Raw genomic sequence first — 10,882 nt, 5'->3', positions numbered from 1 at the left:
ACGTTCTAGCCGGTCTGTGCCCCGAGACGAGAATGGAGTTGTTCCTAATAGGTGTTCTCTCCGCTCGAGTCACCTCACAGTCTAGAATGGAGATGCTGGAGGGAGGACCTGCTAGAACCAACTGCGCTGTACACTGTTGTTTACTGAGGTGGCTAGAATGGAGTTGCTTACAGGAGCTGCCGCCAGAAACTCCAATCTAATCACCTCAGTACAGAACCAGCTACAGTGGAGGTTCTATAGGGAGGATCGTGGAGCATGGTCAGAACTGGCCAAAAGGGAAATTATTAAATAAATATATACATTATATATAAATAATAATAATAAAAAAATTCTCTTCAGTGCTTAACCGGTTAAGGACCAGGCCCAAAAGTATGTTAAAGACCAGGCCTCTTTTTTCAAAACTGACATGTGTCACTTTAAATGGCAATAACTTTGAGACGCTTTAACTTACACAAATGAATTTGAGATTGTTTTCTTGTAACACATTATACTTCATGTTAGTGGTAAACACTAATCAATATTTTTGCATTTATTTATAAAAAAACTAGGAAATTTGATGGAAATTTGAAAAAAATAGCAATTTTCAAAATGTGAAATTATCTGCTTTTCAGGCAGATAGTCATACCATCCAAATACATGAATAAATATTATCTCCCATATCTCTGCTTTATATTGGCATCATATTTTGATTGTCTTTTAATTTATTTTGGATGTCACAAGGCTTACAAGTGTAACAGCAATTTTCCAGATTTACAAGAAAATTCTCCAAACCAATTTTTTAGGGACCACTTCAGTTCTGAAAGTAATTATAAAGGCCTGTATAATAGAAACCCCCATAAATTACCCCATTTTCAAAACTGCACCCCTCAAATTATTCAAAACAGCATTTGGGATGTTTGTTAACCCTTTAAGCATTTCATAAGAATAAAAATAATATGGCAGTGAAATTTAGACATTTCATTTTTTTTCACTAATACATTCATTTAGACCCAAAATTAACACATTCACAAAGGGTTGAAGGAGAAAATGCATCTGACAGTTTATTGTGCAATTTCTCCCGTGCACAGAAATACCCCACATGTGGGTGTAAACTGATTTTTGGGCACACGGCAGTGCATGGAAGGGAAGGAGCGACACTGGGTGTTTGAACAGCAGATTTTGCTGGAATAATTTTCAGCGCCATGCCTTATTTGCAGAGACCCTAGAGTACCAAAACAATGGAAACCCCCCAAAAGTGACCCCATTTTAGAATCCACACCCCTCACAGAATTCATCAAGAGGTATAGTCAGCATTTAGACCCTACAGTTGTTTCACAGATTTTACTAACATTGGGATGTGTAAATGAAAAATTACTAAAATGTCACTTTATCTCCAAAGTTTTCATTTTCACAAGGGGATAAAGGAGTAAAACCCCCCCACAGTTTGTTAAACAATTTCTCCTGAACACGGCAATACCCCATATGTGGCTATAATCTGCTGTATGGGAACATGGCGGGGCTCAGAATGGAAGGAGCGCTATTTGGCTTTTGGATGGCAGATTTTGCTGGAATAATTTTAGGTGCCATGTCGCATTAGCAGAGCCCCTAGAGTACCAATACAGTGGAAACCCCCTAAAAGTGACCCCATTTGGGAAACTATACCCCCCACAGAACATATTAAAGGGTAGAGTGAGCATTTTGACCCTACAGCTGTTTCACAGATTTTATTAACATTGGGCCATGAAAATGAAAAATTACTTTTTTTCCAACAAACTGTCAATTTAGCCCCAAATTTTTAATTTTCACAAGAGGATAAAGGAGAAAAAGCTCCCTAAAGTTCGTTACACAAATTCTGCTGAACACAGAAATGCCCCATATGTGGTCATAATCTGCTGTATGGGAACATGGCGGGGCTCAGAATGGAAAGAGGGCTATTTGGCTTTTGGAGGGCAGATTTTGCTGGAATATTTTTCAGGTCCCATGTCGCATTTGCAGAGCCCCTAAAGTACCAATACAGTGGAAACCCCCTAAAAGTGACCCCATTTTGGAAACTACACCCCTCATAGAATTTGTCTAGGGGTAGAGTGAGTATTTTGGCCTCACAGGTGTTTCACAGATTTTATTAACATTGGGACGTGAAAATGAAAAATTACTTTTTTTCCCAATAAATCGTCCATTTAGCGCCATAGTTTTAATTTTGCAAATAGTTTAAGAATTAAAAGCCCCCCACAGTTTGTTACACAATTTCTTCTGAACACGGCAATACCCCATATGTGGCCAAAATCTGCTGTATGGGTACATGCTGGGGCTCAGAATGGAAAGAGCGCTATTTGGATTTTGGAGGGCATATATTGCTGGAATAGTTTTGAGGTGCCATGTCGCATTTGCAGAGCCCCTAAAGTATCAATACAATGGAAACCCCTCAAAAGTGACCCCATTTTAGAAACTACACCTGTCAAGGAATGTATCAAGGGGTATTATCATTTTGAGCCTAAAATGCTTCCCAAAAATTAATGTACAAAATGAAAATTGAAATTTTTAAAAATATGCCATTTCGGTGCCCAATACGTTGCACCCACTTTGTGTTGTCAGAGACCTGCACTCCTAAAACTATTAAGTGGGCCATCCCGGGGGTCAAAAAATTATATATGTGGGTGTAAACTGCTGCTTGGGCACACAGCAGGGCTCAGAAGGGAAGGACCACTGTGCGTTTTAGCTTTTGGGGTACAGATTTAGAGGGACCCTCTGGGCGCCATGATGTTTTTGCAGAGCCCTGGAGGTGCCAGTAAACTGGAATTCACCAAGAAGTGACCCCATTTTGTAGGGGCAATTTTAGGGTCTCTGCAAATGTGACATGGTGTCCAAAAACGAAGAATCTAAATCTGCACTCCAAAAGCACATATTGCTCCTTCACATCTGCACCCTGCTGGGTACCCAAATAGCAGTGTATGCCCACATGTATGACACTGGTGTACCCCGGATAACGTACTTAATGCCATATGTGGGTAGAAATGGCTGTTTGGGCACAGCCGGGGACAGAAGGAAAGGAGCGCTATATTGGTTTTTGGAGCACACCATGCCACTTTTGCAAAGCCCCTGAATTGCCAATAAAGTGGAATCCGCAGACATGTCACCCTATTTTGGACACTACCCCACTGATGGGATTTATCAAGTGGTGTAGCGAGAATTTTTAACCCTTGAGTGTTGCATTTATTTAGTTTCCAGAAATGAAATCGCAACTGATAGAGAAGTTAAAAATGAAAATTTTACAGATTTGCCATTTCAGTGTGCAACATGTTGTGCCCGACTTATGTCAGCAGAGACACTCCAAAAACTGTTAAACGGGTATCCCAGGCACAACAGCTTTTAGAGCGTTCATCTCTGATACAAGGTGGGCACAACATATTACGCACTGAAAGGACGGATTCCTGGAAAAATGGTCATTTTCACCTCTCACAATCCACTACAGTTATAGTTATATATATAAAGTTATAGCAACACTTGGGGGTTAAAAATGCTGTCTGTACCCCTGGATAAATCCTTCAGGGGTGTAGTTTCCAAAATAAGGTAATTTATCAGGGGATTCCAAATTACTGGCGTTTCAGCTCTACAAAAGTGTCATGGCATCCAAAAACCAAACCGTCTGTGCTCCAAAAACCAAATGACCCTTCTTCCCTTCTGTGTCCGGCTGTGCCCTAGTATCAGTTTATACCCACATATGACATTATGTCCGTTATCCGGGGGTACACCAGTGTCATACATGTGTCATACATGTGTCATAAACTGCAGTTTGGACGTACAGCAGGGTGCAGAAGGGAAGGAGCGCTATGCGGCTTTTGGAGCACAGATTCAGATGTTTGGTATCTGGACGCCATGTCATGTTTGTAGAGCCTGTAAGGTACCAGAAAAGTGGATTCCATGGGGTACCAGGAGTGACCCCATTTTGAAAACTGCACCCCTCAAAGAATTTATCAGGGGGTGTAGTGAGTATTAGTATCCCGGACGTGACTGCACAGCGGATGGCGAAGAGGGAATATATAAGCTGTGCGGAGGACATTGCAAACACCAAATTCCCTACTATGTCCCCGTAGCTCCTATGATTGGGGGAGTCACTCTGGGGGTCACTTTAGGGGTCACTTCTGGTGTCTGTTCCCTCATAAGCTGTAAATATGGGGTGTCCCCTGATATCCGCTCACACAGCTTATATATTCCCTACATGACGCACCCAGTTGTGTTCTAATAATTTGGCGATTTTTGAGGGTTTTTGTCTTCACATTGTGAGATGCTATATTTTCTTTATGTTTCTGGTGACGTGGCCATATAAGGGCTTATTCTTTGCGGGATGAGATGCATTTCGTAATAACACCATTTTTGGGTGTCTACATCTTATTGAATACATTTTATTAACCCTTTTTTGCTGGATTTAAAAAAAAAAAATCAATCCTGGCATTGAGTTTTACTTTTTTAATTTTGCGCCATGCAGCGTACAGTATAAGTAACATGTTCCCTTTATTCTGCGGGTCGGTACGGTTACGGCGATACCTCATTTATAGTATTTTTTTATGTGTTACTAGTTCTGCAGAGGAAAAACACATTTGGGGACATAAATCAATGTTTTTTGCATCGCATCTTCTAAGAGGCGTAACATTTTTATTTTTCGGTTGACAGAGTTGGTTGAGGGCTTATTTTTTGCGGGACAACCTGCGCTTTTTATTGGTACTGTTGTTGGATGCATATGACTTTTTGATCACTTTTTATAGCATATTTTGTATGGTGAGATGGCGAAAAATCATTACTTCCGGCGAGTTTTTTCCGGGTTTTTTTTCCGGCGTTCGCCGTGTACATTAAATATTATTTCAGTTTTATTGTACAGATTGTTACGGACGCGACAATACCAAATATGCATTGTTTTTATTACTTTTGAGTTCTTTTTTTATATAATTCATTTTCTATTGAGAAAAAGGGATTTTTGGGCTTTATAACTTTATTAATTTTTTTCATACACTTCATTTTATTTTTTTTACATTTTTTTTTACTTTTTCATGTGTCCATTTAGGACACTTCAATCAGCAATACTTTGCTGATATAGAATGCCATGTGAGACACAGCCTGCAGGTGTCCCACATGGCATTCCGTAGCAGGATGTCAGGCTGTGTAGACGCACAGCCTGACATCAGAAGGTCCTGGCAGGATCACCAGGTATGTGGGGGCTTCGGGCAGTCTGGGGTCACTGGCCAGACCCCAGACTACCTTTTACTGCTATCGGCACCCTCCGATCTCGCCGCGGGGGGTGCCGATCTGATTTAATTGTCGGCGGATGCCTTTCGATCGCGCCGTGATGTTTCACGGCGCGATCGAAAGGGTTAAAACTTCCAGTCGGACTCAGTTCCGACTGGACGTTATGGAGGAAGGGGTTAGGTGTTAGTAACACCTAACCCCTTTCCCCCCCGCACCCCTCCCCCCGCCAGAAAGGTACCTAAAGGCCGGACGTATTTCAGCAATAGTCCGGTCTTTAGGTACCAGCACATGAGGCCGTAAATTTACGTACGGCGGTCCTCATGTGGTTAAATTGGAAGTTTTTTTTTACATACATTATGCTCCATGGTGACCCCTGCACACAGTATTGTCTCCCAGTGCACAAGAACAATGCCTCTCTGCTCTAGGCAATTGCAGCAGCAAGTATATCAAAAGAAAGACAAAATCCAGCACTGTGATGACAAAAATAAAACTTAGCCTTTAACCCCTTGATGCAAAATGACATAATGGTACATCATTGGAAGGAGTACCTTAGTGTAAAATGACGTACCATCACGTCATTTTAACGTCACTCGCTCATAGCTGAGCGGGTGACATTGAGAGCAGGTGTCAACTGTAAGCAACAGTTTACACCCGCTTGTAACACCCATGGCCAGAGCTAAGCTCCGATAGTGGGTGTTAACAAACATGATTGAGGCATACAAGGGGTTGTGCAGTTATAAAGACCCCTTGGCACCCCCACGGCGAGATAAGGGGGTGCCGGTACACATTTTCAGCAGCCTGGGGTCTGGCCAGTGAAAAAAAAAAAGCTACGCATCTCAGAAGACGGCAATGCAGAAATAATTGATTTCTTTCCCCAAATGTGTTTTTGTTCTGCAGAAATAGTAACACATAAAAAAAAAAAACAATATAAATGAGGTATCGCCATAACCGTACCGACCTGCAATGCCAGAATTGGTGGGGTTTTTTTTGTAATCTACTAAAAAAAGTTAATAAAGTTTATTCAATAAGTTATAGGCACCCAAAAATGATGTCATTACAAAATTCATCTCATCCCGCAAACAACAAGCCCTTATATGGCCAAAGTGACGTTTTAGTAATTTTTCATTTAAAGGGATTCTACTAGAGATGAGCGAGTACTGTTCGGATCAGCCGATCCGAACAGCACGCTCGCATAGAAATGAATGGACGTAGCCGGCACGCGGGGGGTTAAGCGGCCGGCCGACGTCAAAGCGGAAGTACCAGGTGCATCCATTCATTTCTATGGAGCGTGCTGTTTGGATCGGCTGATCCGAACAGTACTCGCTCATCTCTAGATTCTACCATTAAAACCTTTTTTTTGTGGATAAGACGTCGGAATAGCCTTTAGAAAGGCTCTTCGTCTCTTACCTTTAGACATGGTCTCCGCTGCGCCATTCCTTAGAAATACTGTTTTTTATTGGTATGCAAATGAGTTCTAGGTCACGTGGTGTAGACACAGGAATAGCTAGAAACACAGGCTCGCTCCCGTGCACTTAGCCCCTCCTCCCTCCCCCTGAGAGCAGCAGAAACATCACTTGACTTTTGAGCAGATAAGTCAGGGCTGTGTCAACAATGAATTGAATAAAGTAAGATAGTGGACAAACAAAGCAGTTTTGCTGAAGCAGTGTATTTAGGAAAAGTCTTATATCCACATTAACAAGCAGTATAGATAGGATCCTTGTGATGGGACAACCCCTTTAAGGGGGTTTCTATTATATAGGCCTTAATAATCCCCTTTAAATCTAAATTTGTTTCTAAAAAATTAGTTTGAGAAATTTTCTTGTAAATTTGGAACATCGCTTACACTTGTAAGCCTTGTAACATCCAAAATAAATGAAAGGATGATTAAAAGATGATGCCGATATAAAGCAGAGATATGATAGATAATGTGTATTAATGTATTTAGGTGGTATGACTATCTATCTGAAAAGCAGGGAATTTCTCACTTTGAAAATTGAGATTTCTCAAACTTTCCATCACCTTTCCTATTTTTTATGTAACTAAATACAAAAATATTGATCAGTGTTTACCATTAACATGAAATACAATGTGTCATGAAAACAGAGTCTCAAAATCACTTATGTAAGTTAATGCATCTTAAAGTTATTGCCATATAAAATGACATGTCAATTAGAAAAAAAACGAGGCCTGGTCATTAAGGTACTTTTAGGCCCAGACGATAAAGGGTTAATACCTCATGCTTGAAAAAACGTCATCAGCAACATCCAAAAAAAAAAAAAAGAATCCAAAAGGAGTATTTTGTTTTGCTCATTTGTGTCTGAAGTGATGGTTTATTTATTTTCCAGTTTTTTTTCTAAATAAACCTGTTTTCTGCATAGTTTGTGTCTCTGTCTTGACTGTTTGGGTCTGCACCATCGCTTCTACCAAGCTACTGTTTCTACACACTACAAAATTGACTAGAATGGAGTTGCTGCTGTTCATGGTCTGGGTGTATTCTGTAGTTAATGCCAAAGAAAATAAAGTAAGTAATGAGGTTGCTCCCACTATTATTCACAATGTATCAAAACAAAAATTGTGTGAGCTAAAACGTAACTTTTAATAATTTACTATTTAAAATAGTGCAAAAAACGTGATGGACATGTATCTGGACATTAATTTTTTAGGTGCATGGATGATCCATCTAGTAGCTATTGCAATCTAAGGGTGCATTCACACGGAGTAACGTGCCGCGTGACCTGGCACGTATACGCCGTGTGAGATTTTGCGGGCCGTATACGCTCCCATTGATTTAAAAAATCAATTGCAAAATCATGGCCGCAAAATATCGCAACATTTACAATCCACACTCCCATTGAAATCAATGGGAGCGTATACGGCCCGCAAAATCTCACACGGCGTATACGTGCCAGGTCACACGGCACGTTACTCCGTGTGAATGCACCCTAAAGATTAAGTCAGCCTATGCAGACACATAGCCTGACTTCCTGGCAGGATCAACCAGGTAGTGAGGCTGAGATTCCACATTTTGGAAATGCAGCTTTTTTTGTTGTAGATTATGCTGTGTTTTTTATGCCAAAGCCAGGAGTGGATTGAACAGAAGTTAGAAGTAAAAGAAGATTCCTATATATTTCCCTTTCCTTTTGTAGCTATTCTTGACTTTGGCTTAAAAAAATGCAGCAATATCTGCAACATAAAAAGCTGCATTTCTGAAACATAAACTGCTGTTTATGCTGCTGCAAAATATATAGGTGACTGTAGGAGCATTATACTGTGTGGGGGAACATGGAAAAATGGATGCAGAAATGATGGAGCGTTATTTAGGTTATTTGGTTTTTCGGACACAATGAATATTTGCAGAGCTCCTAAGGTGTCAGTAGAGTCCCCAGGGACAGGACCACATTTTGAAAACTGCACACCTCAAAAAGTTTATTATGGGGCGTAGTGAGGATATGTTTTCCCAGATATGAATATAGTCTTAGTGAAGACTTCATGAGTGCAAATACAGAAGGTTCACCAAAAGGTACAAAGTATTATACAGCCTCAGAAATAGAAAGGTCAGATTAGACTTTGCCAAAAAAATATCTAAAGAGGCTAGCCCAGCTCTGGAACAGCATTCTTTGGATGAAACTAAGATCAGCTTGTATCAAGATGATTGGAAGAAGAAAGTATGGAGAAGTCTTGAAATGACTTATGATCCATAGCACATCACATCCTCTGTAAAACACGGTGGAGGCAGTGTGATGGAATAGACATGCATGGCTTCCATTGGCACTGGATCACTAGTGTTTACTGATGATGTGAAAGAGGACAGGAGCAACGGGATGAATTATGAAGTGTACAGGGATATGCATTCTGCTCAGATTCAACCAAAAAGCACTAGGTTTGATTGGACGGTGCATGTCACTACAGCTGGATCTGACTTAAAACATGCTGCGAAAACAACCCTGGAGTTTTTTAAGGCAAAAAAAAGTGTATTCTGCAATGGCTGAGTCAATAATCAGGACAAGGATTTTTCTCTCTACATATTTTAAGGGAAATGGGGGATGGCGTCCCCTGAACGGTCACACAACTCTTAGCCTTTCATAGCTTTGATGAATCTTCAGGGCTGGGTACACTAGTTTTGCTGCTTAACTAGGATGGATGATGTCATAGTAGTAGATCAAAAACATTCACAGGGTGGCACAGGGGTTTCAGTGACAAGTGCAGTGCACCAACTACCTCTTTTACTTTAACCCCTTCCCGCCGATGGCATTTTTTGATTTTCGTTTTTCGTTTTTGACTCCCCTCCTTCTAAACCCCATAACTTTTTTATTTCTCCGCTCCCAGAGCTATATGAGGTCTTAATTTTTGCGGGACAAATTTTTCTTGATGATGCTACCATTAATTATTCTATATAATGTACTGGGAAGCAGGAAAAAAATTCAGAATGGGATGGATTTGAAGAAAATATGCATTTCTGCGACTTTCTTACGGGCTTTGGTTTTACGGCATTCACTGTGCAGCCAAAATGACATGTCCCCTATATTCTGTGTTTTGGTACGGTTCCAGGGATACCAAATTTATATGGTTTTATTTACATTTTGACCCCTAAAAAAAATTCCAAAACGGTGTTAAAAAATTTTTTTTCTAAAAGTCGCCATATTCCGACGGCCGTAACTTTTTTATACATAGGTGTACGGGGATGCATAGGGCGTCTTTTTTTGCGGGTCCGGGTGTACTTTTTAGTTCTACCATTTTCGGGAAATATTATTGCTTTGATCACTTTTTATTCAAATTTTTATCAGAATCAAAACAGTGAAAAAACGGCGGTTTGGCACTTTTGACTATTTTTCCTGCTACGGCGTTTACCAAACAGGAAAAATATTTTTATAGATTTGTAGAGCGAGCGATTTTGGACGCGGGGATACCTAACATGTATATGTTTCACAGTTTTTAACTACTTTTATATTTGTTCTAGGGAAAGGGGGGTGATTTGAACTTTTAATACTTTTTATATTTTTTTATATTTTTTTTAACTTTTTTTTTTTTTTTTTTTTTTGCATTTATTAGACCCCCTAGGGGTGTTGAACCCCAGGGGGTCTGATCACTAATGCAATGCATTACAATGCTAATGCATTGCAATGCATTGCAAAAAATCATCATCTCTTTTGCAGGCTGTATACACCAGCCTGCAAAAGAGAGAATTTGCAGACCGGCTGGGAGTCTTTAACAAGGCTCCCGGCTGTCATGGCAACGGGGGGTCGGCCCTGGAGCATGCTCCAGGAGCCGGCGATCCCTGCCAAAATGGCGGCGCCCATGCGCCGCCGGGAAGATGGCGCCTCCGGCGCCTTTGACAGCAGCGCCGGAGGGGTTAATGCCTCCGATCGGTCCGGGGACCGATCGGAGGCATTAGAGCCGGTTGTCTACTGCTTAAAGCAGTAGACACCCGGCGGCTATGACGGCCGCCCGGCTCCCGGGCGGTCGCCATATTTACAGACCCGACACGCGCCGTACTATTACGGCGCATGTCGGGAAGGGGTTAAACTTCAAAGTTGTTTTTCTCCTAGATTATAAAAGTGACAACAAAGTTTTGTTGGTAGACTCCCTGCAAACACATCCCAAATCATGTATGTATTAGGTTCTTTCACACATTTGACTGCAGACTACATTTACCGCATGTGGTAGG

This window comes from Leptodactylus fuscus, chromosome 4 (genome assembly GCF_031893055.1).
Source record: "Leptodactylus fuscus isolate aLepFus1 chromosome 4, aLepFus1.hap2, whole genome shotgun sequence".
NCBI lineage: Eukaryota > Metazoa > Chordata > Amphibia > Anura > Leptodactylidae > Leptodactylus > Leptodactylus fuscus.
The sequence above is the reverse complement of the archived record's forward strand: the minus strand, read 5'-3'. Positions refer to the sequence as shown.